Source organism: Triticum urartu, chromosome 1A, assembly GCF_056163025.1.
Source record: "Triticum urartu cultivar PI428250 chromosome 1A, HENAU_Tu73, whole genome shotgun sequence".
Lineage (NCBI taxonomy): Eukaryota > Viridiplantae > Streptophyta > Magnoliopsida > Poales > Poaceae > Triticum > Triticum urartu.
The window spans coordinates 22033087-22047445 of NC_141873.1; the positions used below are offsets into that span (position 1 = coordinate 22033087).

Consider the following 14359-nt stretch of genomic DNA (forward strand, 5'->3'; position numbering starts at 1 on the left):
CTGGGCCGCTTCATCCAACAATACCGCCGAACCAAAGTATGACATGCTGGTAAGCAGTATGACTTATATCGCCCACAACTCACTTGTGTTCTACTCGTACATATAACATCAAACCATAAAAACCTAGGCTCGGATGCCACTATTGGGGAACGTAGTAATTTCAAAAAATTTCCTACGCACACGCAAGATCATGGTGATGCATAACAACGAGAGGGGAGAGTGTGATCTACGTACCCTTGTAGATCGACAACGAAGCATTTGGTTGATGTAGTCGTACGTCTCCACGGCCCGACCGATCAAGCACCGAAACTACGGCACCTCCGAGTTCTAGCACACGTTCAGCTCGATGACGATCCCTGGACTCCGATCCAGCAAAGTGTCGGGGAAGAGTTCCGTCAGCACGACGGCGTGGTGACGATCTTGATGTAGTACTATCGCAGGGCTTCGCCTAAGCACCGCTACAATATTATCGAGGACTATGGTGGAAGGGGGCACCGCACACGGCTAAGAATATGATCACGTGGATCAACTTGTGTGTCTATGGGGTGCCCCCTGCCCCCGTATATAAAGGAGCAAGGGGGAGGCCGGCCGGCCCTTGTGGGGGCGCCAAGGAGGAGTAGGATTCCTACTCCTAGTTGGAGTAGGTTTCCACCTTTCCTAGTCCAACTAGGAGAAGGGGGAAAGGGGGGAAGAGGGTAAGGAAGGGAGAGAGGGGCCGCGCCCCAAACCCCTTGTCCAATTCGGACTGGGCTTGGGAGGGGCGCATATATGCAGAAGCTATTTTCCTTCTCTCTGTCAGAACGCATGACTTGTTTTATCTCTACTATATTAGTCATGCTTTATCTAGTATTTCTGTTAATAAAATCATTCGGTAAATTGCTCATATTTCCAACAATCCAAAAACATTATAATGGGCAATTTACCCCGAGTGGTTTTGCTGCTTCCATGAGACCTCCTATGTTTGAGGGTATCCACTATAAGAGGTGGCGCGTGAGAGCAGTCTTATGGTTTTAAACCATGAGTTGCTATGACGCCACTCTCGGCAAACCTGAAGGAGAGCTTGATGCTCAACAGGCACAAGCTTTTCAGAAAATGGATACTCTGTTTAAGGCTGCTCTCTTGAGTGTTCTTGGTGAGAACATAGTTGATGCTTATGCGTCAATTGATAATGGAAAAGATATGTGGGATGCACTCGAGGCCAAGTTTGGGGTCTCGGATGCTGGCACTGAGCTGTACATCATGGAGCAATTCTATGATTATAGGATGACTGAAGAGCGCTCCGTGGTTGAGCAAGCTCATGAGATACAGTCATTTGCTAGAGAACTTGAGCACTTCAGTTGTATGCTACCGGACAAGTTTGTTGCTGGAGGTATCATCACTAAGCTTCCTCCTTCATGGAGGAACTTTGCTACCTTGCTGAAGCATAAGAGGCAGGAGTTTTCTGTCCCGGATCTCATTGGCACTCTTGATGTGGAAGAAAAGGCGAGAGCAAAGGACACACGTGCTCGAGGTATTGAGGGAGGATCTAGTGCCAATGTGGTACAGAAGCAGAACTTCCAGCCCCACAAGTTCAAGAACAAGGGCAAGTTTGATGGAAAAGCAAAGTTTGATGGGAAGCACAAGGCTGTGCAACACATGAACTTCAAGAAGAAGAATGGCAAGAAGAAAGGTGCTTGTCATGTGCGTGGGGATCCTGATCATTGGGCTCCTAGTTGCCCTAATCACTATGACAAGCGTCATCCTGGGAAAGGCGGAAAGACCGCTAATGTTGTCATTGGAGACACTGACATGAAGGATGCTGGGTATGGTATATTTCCCACTATTCTTTCAGTATGTCATTCTCCTGACTGGTTGATTGACACGGGTGGTAATGTGCATGTATGCGGTGATATTTCCATGTTTTCGTCTTATCAGACCGCAGGGACTTCAACCGTGCTGATGGGCAATGGTTCAAGTGCTTCTGTTCATGGTGTTGGCATGGTCGATCTGAAGTTTACTTCGGGGAAGATCGTGCGGCTGAAGAACATGCATTATGTCCCCTCCGTCAATAAAAATCTTGTTAGCAGATCTCTTCTGTGTAGAGATGGCTACAAGCTTGTCTTTGAGTCGAATAAATTTGTAATATCCAAGTATGGAACCTTTGTTGGTAAAGGCTATGAGTCAGGAGGCTTGTTTGGTTTATCCTTATCAGACGTTTGCAATAAAGTTGTCAATCATATTTGCAACAATAGTGAATGCAATGTGTGGCATTCACGTCTTTGTCATGTTAAGTTTGGTTGCATGCCGCGACTAGCGAAGTTGAACTTAATCCCTAGTTTCACCACCGTCAAGGGATCTAAGTGCCAAGTGTGTGTGTGCAAGCTAAGCAACCTCGTAAGTCTCACACGACTGCGGAAATAAGAAATCTTGCACCACTAGAGCTCATACATTCAGATCTATGTGAAATGAATGGTGTGTTGACAAAAGGTGGAAAGAAATATTTCATGACGTTAATTGATGACTCCACTAGATACTGCCGTGTGTATCTTCTGAAATCTAAGGATGAGGCTTTGAACTTTTTCAAGATCTATAAAGCTGAAGTGGAAAACCAACTTGATCGAAAAATCAAGAGGCTTAGGTCCGACCGTGGTGGAGAGTATTTTTCCAATGAGTTTGATGCTTTTTGTGCGGAACATGGTATAATCCATGAGAGGACTCCTCCCTACTCACCTCAGTCAAATGGGGTGGCCGAAAGAAAGAACCGTACTCTAACTGATTTGGTTAACGCCATGTTAGATACATCGGGTCTCTCCAAGGCATGGTGGGGGGAGGCGATATTGACAGCATGTCATATCCTGAACTGAGTCCCCACAAAGAACAAAGAGATAACTCCATTCGAGGAATGGGAGAAGAAAAGGTCAAAACTCTCTTATCTGCGAACATGGGGTTGTTTGGCGAAAGTCAATGCTCCAATTTCAATGAAGCGGAAGCTTGGACCAAAGACTGTGGATTGTGTTTTCCTGGGATATGCTTTTCATAGCATTGGCTATAGATTCTTGGTTGTAAAATCCGAGGTACTTGACATGCATGTCGGTACGATCATGGAGTCGAATGATGCGACTTTCTTTGAAGATATCTTTCCCATGAAGGATATGGCTACCTCATCTAATCAGGAGATGCCTAGTTCATCGAATCAGGAACCAATTACAATTACCAAACCTGCCATTTCGATAGAACACTTTGAAAGTCCTGTGGAGGAGAACAATGAAGTTCCTACTAGGAGCAAGAGACAAAGGATTGCAAAGTCCTTTGGTGATGATTTTCTTGTGTATCTCATAGATGACACTCCCAGTTCTATTTCAGAGGCCTATGCATCTGAAGATGCTGACTACTGGAAGGAAGCAGTTCGTAGCGAGATGGATTCCATCTTGGCGAATGAAACCTGGGAGATAACTGATCGTCCTTATGGGTGCAAACCTATAGGATGCAAATGGGTATTCAAGAAGATGCTTAGGCCTAATGGTACTATTGAGAAGTACAAGGCTCAGCTCGTGGCTAAGGGTTATACCCAAAAGGAAGGTGAAGACTTCTTTGATACTTACTCACCTGTGGCTCGACTGACCACTATTCGAGTTCTACTTTCACTAGCTGCCTCGCATGGTCTTCTCGTTCATCAAATGGATGTTAAGACTGCTTTCCTAAATGGAGAGTTGGACGAGGAAATTTATATGGAACAACCAGATGGGTTTGTACTAGATGGTCAGGAAGGAAAAGTGTGCAAATTGCTGAAGTCTTTGTACAGACTTAAGCAAGCACCCAAACAGTGGCATGAGAAGTTTGAAAGAACTTTAACAGCTGCAGGCTTTGTTGTGAACGAAGCTGACAAATGTGTGTACTATCGCCATGGTGGGGGCGAGGGAGTTATCCTGTGCTTGTATGTTGATGACATACTGATTTTCGGAACCAATCTGAATGCTATTAAGGAGGTCAAGGATTTCCTATCTCGTTGTTTTGAGATGAAGGATTTAGGAGTGGCTGATGTCATTCTGAACATCAAGTTGTTGAGAGACGATGATGGTGGGATTACATTGCTTCAATCTCACTATGTGGAAAAGATCTTGAGTCGCTTTGGCTATAGTGACTGCAAGCCCTCTCCAACACCATATGATGCTAGTGTGTTGCTTCGAAAGAATCGAAGAATTGCTAGAGACCAATTGAAGTATTCTCAGATTATTGGCTCGCTTATGTACTTAGACAGTGCTACAAGACCTGACATCTCTTTTGCTGTTAGCAAACTGAGTCGGTTTGTTTCAAAACCAGGAGATGTGCATTGGAAAGCTCTAGAAAGAGTTTTGCGTTATTTGAAAGGCACTGCAAATTATGGAATTCACTACACCGGGCATCCAAAGGTGCTTGAAGGGTATAGTGACTCAAACTGGATCTCAGATGCTGATGAGATAAAGGCCACGAGCGGTTATGTATTCACTCATGGAGGTGGCGCTGTTTCTTGGAAGTCTTGCAAGCAGACCATCTTAACGAGGTCAACAATGGAAGCAGAACTCACAGCACTAGATACAGCTACGGTTGAAGTAGATTGGCTTCGCCGGCTCTTGAATGACTTGCCGGTTGTTGAGAAACCTGTACCGGGTGTCCTTATGAACTGCGACAATCAAACTGTGATCACAAAAGTGAGCAGCTCAAAGGATAACATGAAGTCATCAAGACACATTCAGAGAAGGTTAAAGTCTGTCAGGAAAATGAAAAACTCCGGAGTTATTGCGTTGGATTATATCCAAACGTCTAAAAATTTGGCAGATCCTTTTACCAAGGGTCTATCACATAATGTGATAGATAATGCATCGAGGGAGATGGGTATGAGACCCACAATATGAGTTGTTCACAGTGGTAACCTATTCTTTGTGATCGGAGATCCCGTGAATTAGATGTGGAAGACAAGCTGTTGGTCAACTAAGAGGAGAGTATCCTTACTATTCACAATACCACTCCATGAAGATGCAATACTCTCCTAATCTGCATGGCAGGTTGATGTATATCTTAATGTGTTCTAAGTGGCTTATTTAAGCAGAGATGTTATCCTGCAGAACATCTTTTGAAGAACACACCTATATGAGTCTGATTGTCAAACGTCGCAATCTATGAGAGTAGGGTTCTCTCTAGTAAACTCATGAAAGGTCACGGAGTATGACGCATAAGCTCCACCCGCGGGGAAGATCCACTGTAGCCACGTATCGGTCAAGGCTTTATGTGAAGCTAGATTCGCAGAAAACTTGCAGTTCAAGGCCCAGTCCACTGTTCAAGTTGCTTACTAGTGTAGCATAGAGTTCTAGGTGGAAGTTCAACTTAACAGTCTCCACTGCAGTACCAGTATATAAAACAGTGTTTTGGAACCAAAGGCAAATTTCTGTGTGCCTCTGGGATCTGGTGGGGGATTGCTGGAATTTAGTCCATTTTGGGCAGCCCAATAACTATTTCAAAAATTCCTAATAAATCCTAGAGGCCCACTTAGCCCATTTGTGCAAGGCAAGGGATACTACTAAAGTTTAGTCCCACATTGCTAGTTTAGTGGGAGTTGGACCTCCTTATAAGGGAGGTTCTTTGCCCACTTGTACGAGCATGAAAACAAGAGGGATATCCATGCGCACTCCTCCTCCGCCGCCCGCCTCACCACGCCACGCCTCGTCACGACGCGCCGCGGGTTGCGGGAATGAGCCGAGCCGATGTCTAAATTTTTGCCATGCACTACTGGTATGCGAGAGGTCACTCGGGAGCTGGAAAGTTTTTGCTATAGTGGATATTGAATACGAACGCTGCACCCTTCGGCTGCTGTCTGTTCGTTTCATCTCCCGCGTTCCCTTCAGCTCCTGGCGTAGCCTCTCGCCTCCTTCTCTTGCGCCTATAAAAGGGAGGTCGCTCCTCTCAGAGAGATGCACCATAACTTCTCCTTCCTCTTGCCACCGGTTCCAATCTATGAGCTGCTGCTGTCTTCCTCATCCCGGCTTGCGGCGTGCACTGCACGTCGGGACAGTAGGCCTCCGAAACCACACCTCTTTGAGTCCTGTACGGGAGGAGGGTGATAAGGTTTTTGGGGAGCGCTCTGCGCGACTACGGAGTGACTCCTTCGTCACGGACGCCCCGGACTCCGACGACTACTTCCCCAACGTCGACAACCTCCTCGACGACATGGCTGGCGAGGACACCGACCCCAAGACTAGTGCTACTGCTGCTGCTGTCCCGTATGTGTTCTTCTTTCTGTTAGATATACTGCCATAGTTTCTCGTACTAGTAGTTGCCCTAAATATGTTAGGTTCCACCTCATATATGCAACTAGTTCTACTGTCTGCTATAGATATGATAAGCTATGGTTCATATATGCAGAAGCTATTTTCCTTCTCTCTGTCAGAACGCATGACTTGTTTTATCTCTACTATATTAGTCATGCTTTATCTAGTATTTCTGTTAATAAAATCATTCGGTAAATTGCTCATATTTCCAACACCTGAAGGTTTCATTCCGTTTGGACTCCGTTTGATATTCCTTTTCTTCGAAACCCTAAAACAGGCAAAAAAACAACAATTCTGGGCTGGGCCTCCGGTTAATAGGTTAGTCCCAAAAATAATATAAAAGTGGATAATAAAGCCCAATAATGTCCAAAACAGTAGATAATATAGGACGGAGCAATCAAAAATTATAGATACGTTGAAGACGTATCAAGCATCGCCAAGCTTAATTCCTGCTCGTCCTCGAGTAGGTAAATGATAAAAACAGAATTTTTGATGCGGAGTGCTACTTGGCATAATTTTAATGTAATTCTTCTTAATTGTGGTATGAATATTCAGATCCGAAAGATTCAAGACAAAAGTTCATATTGACATAAAAATAATAATACTTCAAGCATACTAACAAAGCAATTATGTCTTCTCAAAATAACATGGCTAAAGAAAGTTATCCCTAGAAAATCATATAGTCTGGCTATGCTCTATCTTCACCACACAAAATATTTAAATCATGCACAACCCCGATGACAAGCCAAGCAATTGTTTCATACTTTTGACATTCTCAAAACTTTTTCAATCTTCACGCAATACATGAGCGTGAGCCATGGATATAGCACTATAGGTGGAATAGAATGGTGGTTGTGGAGAAGACAAAAAGGAGAAGATAGTCTCACATCAACTAGGCGTATCAACGGGCATGGAGATGCCCATCAATAGATATCAATGTGAGTGAGTAGGGATTGCCATGCAACGGATGCACTAGAGCTATAAGTATATGAAAGCTCGAAAAGAAACTAAGTGGGTGTGCATCCAACTTGCTTGCTCAAGAAGACCTAGGGCAATTTGAGGAAGCCCATCATTGGAATATACAAGCCAAGTTCTATAATGAAAAATTCCCGTTAGTATATGAAAGTGATAACATGAGAGACTCTCTACTATGAAGATCATGGTGCTACTTTGAAGCACAAGTGTGGTAAAAGGATAGTAACATTGTCCCTTCTCTCTTTTTCTCTCATTTTTTTCTTTTCCTTTTTTTATTTGGGCCTTTTCTCTTTTTTATGGCCTCTTTTCTTTCTCTTTTTTTATTTTTCGTCCGGAGTCTCATCCCGACTTGTGGGGGAATCGTAGTCTCCATCATCCTTTCCTCACTGGGACAATGCTCTAATAATGATGATCATCACACTTTTATTTTTCTTACAACTCAACAATTACAACTCGATACTTAGAACAAAATATGACTCTATATGAATGCCTCCGGCGGTGTACCGGGATATGCAATGACTCATGAGTGACAAGTATGAAAGAATTATGAACGGTGGCTTTGCCACAAATACTATGTCAACTACATGATCATGCTAAGCAATATGACAATGATGGAGTGTGTCATAGACGGAATGGTGGAAAGTTGCATGGCAATATATCTCGTAATGGCTATGGAAATGCCATAATAGTTAGGTATGGTGGATGTTTTGAGGAAGGTATATGGTGGGTGTATGATACAGGCGAAAGGTGCGCGGTATTAGAGAGGCTAGCAATGGTGGAAGGGTGAGAGTGCGTATAATCCATGGACTCAACATTAGACATAAAGAACTCCTATACTTATTGCAAAAATCTACAAGTTATCAAAGAAAAGTATTACGCGCATGCTCCTAGGGGGTAGATTGGTAGGAAAAGACCATCGCTCGTCCCCGACCGCCACTCATAAGGAAGACAATCAATAAATAAATCATGCTCCGACTTCATCACATAACGGTTCACCATACGTGCATGCTACGGGAATCACAAGCTTCAACACAAGTATTTATCAAATTCACAACTACTCAACTAGCACAACTTTAATATCACCATCTTTATATCTCAAAACAATTATCAAGTATCAAACTTATCATAGTATTCAACACACTCATAAGAAAGTTTATTATTAATCTTGCATACCAAGCATATTAGGATTTTAAGCAAATTACCATGCTATTAAGACTCTAAAAATAATCTAAGTGAAGCATGAGAGATCAATAGTTTCTATAAAATAAATCCACCATCGTGCTCTAAAAGATATAAGTGAAGTACTAGAGCAAAATTATATAACTCAAAAGATATAAGCGAAGCACATAGAGTATTCTAACAAATTCCAAATCATGTATGGCTCTCTCAAAATGTGTGTACAGCAAGGATGATTGTGGTAAACTAACAAGCAAAGACTCAAATCATACAAGACGCTCCAAGTAAAACACATATCATGTGGCGAATAAAAATATAGCTCCAAGTAAAGTTACCGATAGAAGTAGATGAAAGAGGGGATGCCTTCCGGGGCATCCCCAAGCTTTGGCTTTTAGGTGTCCTTAGATTATCTTGGGGGTGCCATGGGCATCCCCAAGATTACGCTCTTGCCACTCCTTGTTCCATAATCCATCAAATCTTTACCCAAAACTTGAAAACTTCACAACACAAAACTTAAAGTAGAAAATCTCGTGAGCTCCGTTAGTGAAATAGAATAAAAGATCACTTCAAGGTACTGTAATGAACTAATTATTTATTTATATTGGTGTTATACCTACTGTATTCCAACTTCTCTATGGTTTATAAACTATTTTACTAGCCATAGATTCATCAAAATAAGCAAACAACACACGAAAAACATAATCTGTCAAAAACAGAACAGTCTGTAGTAATATGTAGCTAGCGCAAGATCTGGAACCCCAAAAATTCTAAAATAAATTGATGGACGTGAGGTATTTATCTATTAATCATCTTCAAAAAGAATTAACTAAATATCACTTTCCAAATAAAAATGACAGCAGTTCTCGTGAGCGCTAAAGTTTCTGTTTTTTACAGCAAGTTCAACAAGACTTTCCCCAAGTCTTCCCAACGGTTCTACTTGGCACAAACACTAATTAAACACAAAAACACAACCAAAACAGAGGCTAGATAATTTATTTATTACTAAACAGGAGCAAAAAGCAAGGAATAAAAATATAATTGGGTTGTCTCCCAACAAGCGCTATCGTTTAACGCCCCTAGCTAGGCATAACAAGCAAGAATAGATCTAGGTATTGCCATATTTGGTAGGCAATCCATAAGTGGATCTCATAATAGATTCATAAGGTAATTTAATTTTATTTCTAGGAAAGTGTTCCATGCCTTTCCTTAATGGAAATTGGAATCTAATATTTCCTTCCTTCATATCAATAATTGCACCAATCGTCTACCAAGAATAATAGGACATGAAGGATTGAAATCTATGTCAAGAACAATAAAATCTACGGGCACATAATTCCTATTTGCAACAATAAGAACATCATTAATTCTTCCCATAGGTTTCTTAATAGTGGAATCCACAAGGTGCAAGTTTAGAGAGCAATATCAAAATCACGGAAACCTAACAAATCACACAAAGTCTTTGGAATCGTGGAAACACTAGCACCCAAATCACATAAAGCATAGCATTCATGATCTTTAATTTTAATTTTAATAGTTGGTTCCCACTCATCATAAAGTTTTCTAGGGATAGAAACTTCCAATTCAAGGTTTTCTTCATAAGATTGCATCAAGGCATCAACGATATGTTTAGTAAACGCTTTATTTTGACTATAAGCGTGAGGAGAATTTAGCACGGATTGCAATAAGGAAATACAATCAATCAAAGAGCAATTTTCATAGTTAAATTCCTTGAAATCCATAATAGTGGGTTTAGCAACATCTAGAGTTTTAATTTCTTCAATCCCACGTTTATCAAATTTAGCATCAAGATGAAAAGATTCAGAATTCTTGGAACACCTTCTAGGTAAAGGTGGATCATAATCAGTCCCATCATTATCAAGATTCATATTGCAAAACAAAGATTTAATAGGGGACACATCAATAACTTTTAGATCTTCATATTTATTTTCATAGGAACTAGAAGAACACGCTCTTATAAAGGCATCTTTCTTAGCACGTATCCTAGCGGTTCTTTCTTTGCACTCATCAGTGGAAACTCATTGGCTTTGAGAGACTCATTGATATCATGATTAGGTGGAACAGATCTAAGTTTCAAAGAATCAACATCAAGAGCAATTCTATCAACGTTCCTAGCCAAATCATCAATCTTAAGCAATTTTTCTACAATCATAGCATTAAAATTCTTTTATGAAGTAATAAATTCTTTAATATTAGATTCAAAATCAGAGGGCATCTTATTATAATTTCCATAATAATTTTTGTAGGAATTACCATAATTATTAGAGGGATTAATAGGATAAGGCCTAGGATTAATATTTCCTCTATACGCGTTTTTACCAAAATTGTTCCTACCAGCAAAATTCACATCCATAGATTCATTATTATTCTCAATCAAAGTAGACAAGGGTATATCATTAGGATCAGAAGAAACACTCTTATTAGCAAATAATTTCATAAGTTCATCCGTCTTTCCACTCAAAACATTAAGTTCTTCTATCGCATGCACCTTTTTATTAGTATATCTTTCGGTATGCCATTGAATAATTAACCATAATATTATCTAGGAGTTTCATAGCTTCTCCTAAAGTGATTTCCATACAAGTGCCTCCCACGGCCGAATCTAAAAGATTTCTAGAAGCAAAATTCAATCAACAACAACAACAACAAAGCCTTTAGTCCCAAACAAGTTGGGGTAGGCTAGAGGTGAAACCCATAAGATCTCGCAACCAACTCATGGCTCTGGCACATGGATAGCAAGCTTCCACGCACCCCTGTCCATAGCTAGCTCTTTGGTGATACTCCAATCCTTCAGGTCTCTCTTAACGGACTCCTCCCATGTCAAATTCGGTCTACCCCGCCCTCTCTTGACATTCTCCGCACGCTTTAGCCGTCCGCTATGCACTGGAGCTTCTGGAGGCCTGCGCTGAATATGCCCAAACCATCTCAGACGATGTTGGACAAGCTTCTCCTCAATTGGTGCTACCCCAACTCTATCTCGTATATCATCATTCCGGACTCGATCCTTCCTCGTGTGGCCACACATCCATCTCAACATACGCATCTCCACCACACCTAACTATTGAACATGTCGCCTTTTAGTCGGCCAACACTCCGCGCCATACAACATTGCGGGTCGAACCGCCGTCCTGTAGAACTTGCCTTTTAGCTTTTGTGGCACTCTCTTGTCACAGAGAATGCCAGAAGCTTGGCGCCACTTCATCCATCCGGCTTTGATTCGATGGTTCACATCTTCATCAATACCCCCATCCTCCTGCAACATTGACCCCAAATACCGAAAGGTGTCCTTCCGAGGTACCACCTGGCCATCAAGGCTAACCTCCTCCTCCTCACACCTAGTAGTACTAAAACCGCACATCATGTACTCGGTTTTAGTTCTACTAAGCCTAAACCCTTTCGATTCCAAGGTTTGTCTCCATAACTCTAACTTCCTATTTACCCCTGTCCGACTATCATCAACTAGCACCACATCATCCGCAAAGAGCATACACCATGGGATATCTCCTTGTATATCCCTTGTGACCTCATCCATCACCAATGCAAAAAGATAAGGGCTCAAAGCTGACCCCTGATGCAGTCCTATCTTAATCGGGAAGTCATCGGTGTCGACATCACTTGTTCGAACACTTGTCACAACATTATCGTACATGTCCTTGACGAGGGTATTGTACTTTGCTGGGACTTTGTGTTTCTCCAAGGCCCACCACATGACATTCCGCGGTATCTTATCATAGGCCTTCTCCAAGTCAATGAACACCATATGCAAGTCCTTCTTTTGCTCCCTATATCTCTCCATAAGTTGTCGTACCAAGAAAATGGCTTCCATGGTCGACCTCCCAGGCATGAAACCAAACTGATTTTTGGTCACGCTTGTCATTCTTCTTAAGCGGTGCTCAATGACTCCCTCCCATAGCTTCATTGTATGGCTCATCAGCTTAATTCCACGGTAATTAGTACTACTCTGAACATCCCCCTTGTTCTTGAAGATTGGTACTAATATACTCCGTCTCCATTCTTCTGGCATCTTGTTTGCCCGAAAAATGAGGTTGAAAAGCTTGGTTAGCCATACTATTGCTATGTCCCCGAGACCTTTCCACACCTCAATGGGGATACAGTCAGGGCCCATCGCCTTGCCTCCTTTCATCCTTTTTAAAGCCTCCTTCACCTCAGACTCCTGGATTCACCGCACAAAACACATGCTGGTCTCATCAAAGGAGTCGTCTAGTTCAATGGTAGAACTCTCATTCTCCCCATTGAACAGCTTGTCGAAGTACTCCCGCCATCTATGCTTAATCTCCTCGTCCTTCACCAAGAGTTGGCCTGCTCCGTCCTTGATGCATTTGACTTGGCCAATGTCCCTCGTCTTCCTCTCTCGGATCTTGGCCATCTTATAGATGTCCCTTTCACCTTCCTTTGTGCCTAACCATTGGTAGAGGTCCTCATATGCCCGACCCCTTGCTTCACCAACAGCTCGCTTTGCGGCCTTCTTCGCCATCTTGTACTTCTCTATGTTGTCTGCACTCCTATCCAGGTATAGGCATCTGAAGCAAACTTTCTTCTCTTTAATCGCCTTCTGGACGTCATCATTCCACCACCAGGTATCCTTATCTTCGCTTCTCCTTCCCCTGGACACTCCAAACTCCTCCGAGGCCACCTTACGAATGCAAGTCGCCATCTTCATCCACACATTGTCCGCATCCCCTCCTTCCTCCCAAGGGCCCTCCTTAATGACCCTCTCCTTGAACACCTGAGCTACCTCCCCCTTGAGCTTCCACCACTTCGTTCTAGCGACTTTGTCACGCTTATCCCGCTGGACACGAATCCGAAAGCGGAAGTCAGCAACCACCAGCTTATGCTGGGGTACAACACTCTCTCCAGGTATCACCTTACAGTCTAGGCACGCACGCCTATCTTCTCTTCTCGAGAGGATGAAATCAATCTGGCTAGAGTGTTGGCCACTACTAAAAGTCACCAGATGTGATCCTCTCTTTCTAAAGAGGGTGTTAGCTACAATCATGTTGTAGGCTAGAGCAAAGCTTAAGACATCTTCTCCTTCTTGATTCCTGATGCCATGGCCAAAGCCCCCATGCGCCCCTTCAAAACCTGTGTTAGATGTACCCACGTGGCCATTGAGGTCTCCTCCTATGAAGAGCTTCTCACCAATCGGTACACTCCTAACCATGTCTTCCAGGCCTTCCCAGAACTCCCCCTTGGTGTTCTCATTGTGGCCTACTTCCGGGGCATACGCGCTGATAACATTGAGAACCAAGTCCTCAACTACCATCTTGACCAAGATAATCTGGTCCCCACGTCTCTTGACGTCTACCACTCCATACTTGAGGCTCTTGTTGATCAAGATGCTACACCATTTCTGTTTGCAGCCGTCCCCGTGTACCATAGCTTGAAGCCGGTATCCTCCACCTCCTTCGCCTTCTGTCCTCTCCATTTGGTTTCTTGGACGCAAAGGATATCAACACCTCTCCTCACCGCTGCATCAACTAGCTCCCGAAGCTTCCCTGTCAGAGACCCTACGTTCCAGCTACCTAAGCGAATCCTCCTAGGCTCGGCTAGCTTCCTTACCCTTCGCACCCGTCGAGTCAAATGCGAAGACCCTTGCTCATTTTCCACTACACCCGGGCGCCGATGTAGTGCGCCACTAAGGATGCGACGACCCGATCCTCGCTCACTTGCCACCGTATCCGGATCAAGGTACGACGCGCCACTTGGGGGTGACAGCCCGGCCCTTGCCCACTTTCCACCACACCCAGGTTCCGATGTGGCGCGTCGCTGAGAGGGTTATGCCCCAACGAAAATCTTTTGGGTTTCATCTCCATAAGAGTGGCTGAGTTTTTACGTTGGCTCGCCAAGCCTATCACAACCCTCCTCCTTTACCCGGGCTTGGGACCGGC

General features: G+C 43.3%; 1 pseudogene; it reads right to left on the minus strand.

Moving 5' to 3' along the window:
- LOC147988602 (protein neprosin-like) overlaps positions 1-13896 on the minus strand; it is a 30884-nt pseudogene extending 16988 nt beyond the window's left edge.
- Between the last annotated feature and the right edge of the window lie 463 nt (positions 13897-14359).